The following is a 1,767-nucleotide window of genomic DNA, read 5'->3' as shown; positions in this document are numbered from 1 at the left end:
AGGATCACAAAATTTGGTTTATGTGCAAAAGGAAATGTTTTTATTCAATTATATATTTCAATTTTTGGATTATTAAGAAAATTAAACAAAAACGTCATGTATTAGAGAGCTGATATGATCCTTTTGCCACTCTTCTGCTGTTTGTATTCCTAGAATTAAGACGAACTTCATCATTTTTGTGCCTAACTAAATTTTTTATAATACAATTAAATACTTTAGTCGCAATAACAAATATTAATTCTTTGAATTTGTAGGCAGATTCACATTCATGATCATGAAAAATTCTTTCAGCGGACTTGAATTTCAGAAATGTAGCAGTGCCGAATATCCCAACCGAAGAAGCATTGTAAAATTTTCCTGAGAGTTCCAATTCTTCCAGATAGATAGAAAAGTTATTGTGGAGGAGCAGTATCCAATGCTTGTCAAATGTCTTCTAAACAAAATTATAGCACTGCCTGTTAAAGAAATAGTTAGCATGGTAAATAAATTAATTTAAGATATTTGATTCTAAAATTTAAAAAAAGTGATTCTAGCTAGTGCAAAAAAGGGAATTTTTCTCGTTTTATCAATTTGTGATGCCAATATCAACAGAAATAGATTAGTGAATATATTGAGTCGTACTTCAGTGAAAAATAGTTTATTTAACAAATATCCAAAGGATACTACTGAAACGTAAATAGTTTCCTTATTTAACACAATTCAAATTGTTCAAGTCGATCCATATAAAGCTGAAGGAGAATAATTTCTAAAATCTTATTCCTGAAAATATATCAATATCATATGCAAATTGAAAACATTATCGGGACATCTCCCTTCTATATAACTTTCTATGGATGGTTTTCTACACAAGCAAGGAACTGTATTTATATTGTTGGATATTTATATCAATCATTATCCAAAAACTTGCCAAGCCGGCACATCTCGAAAAATATATAACTATGATATGACCTTAAATCAGGAAAATAATAAAAGTAAATACTGAACTACCGTTACTTATCATTATACATTCTACTAGAAATGAACTTCCCAGAAATTTATGTAGAAGTTAAAGCAAAAACATTGCCAAACTGCAACCGAACTAACAGATGATTGTACTTCTAATATTATATTTTTATCATTACAACCAAAATATTTTTTTTTTAAAGTTATGCTAAATGAATGTCGAAAGTAATATAAATTAAGTTTAAATTTGTCTGGTTATAATATGAAATTATTAAGTTAAAGGATAAATATAATCAAGGATAAGTTAAGAAATTGATGAATTGAAGATAGTGATAAATTGTTACGAGTAGGATAAAATATTATCATTGTTCATAAATCATATTAGTATTTATCCTTTTTGAAGTTACAGGAAAAGACAAAGTCAGCCTTTTAATGTGAGTATGGAGAATAAAATATATATTTATAAAAGTCATCATGTATATTTAGAACCATATTTGTAGATGTTGTCTCGGCTAACTACTAGAACATTTAATTATGCTAAATATAACATTAAAAAAAATATACATGCCGTTTTGATTTCAAGACCCGTTCATAAGACAGTCATTATTTTTAAATATTGAATAATTATATTGATATTGTAGATTTTCTTTTACGAAAGGTTTTGTATCATCAATGACGGAATGATTTTGTATTGACTTCCAACCACACTATTTAATAATGCTAAAGATCACATATTTATCGAAAATCTTTGCTGTTATCAATCTCAAGACCCATTTATATAATAAGTCTTTATTTTTAAATTATGTATATTTACAAAGATATTGT

General features: G+C 26.8%; 1 long non-coding RNA gene across 1 annotated transcript; it reads right to left on the bottom strand.

Moving 5' to 3' along the window:
* Positions 1 to 35: 35 nt before the first annotated feature.
* Positions 36 to 1,761, bottom strand: LOC121130764 (uncharacterized). Its single transcript, XR_005868814.2, has 2 exons — positions 215 to 1,761; positions 36 to 149 (listed from the first exon to the last, which is right to left on the bottom strand). It is a non-coding gene; the product is annotated as an uncharacterized lncRNA (long non-coding RNA).
* Between the last annotated feature and the right edge of the window lie 6 nt (positions 1,762 to 1,767).

The sequence above is a fragment of the Lepeophtheirus salmonis genome, unplaced genomic scaffold (assembly GCF_016086655.4).
Source record: "Lepeophtheirus salmonis unplaced genomic scaffold, UVic_Lsal_1.4 unplaced_contig_11739_pilon, whole genome shotgun sequence".
Classification (NCBI taxonomy): Eukaryota; Metazoa; Arthropoda; class Copepoda; order Siphonostomatoida; family Caligidae; genus Lepeophtheirus; species Lepeophtheirus salmonis.
This window is presented reverse-complemented; position numbering and strand designations above follow the sequence as displayed.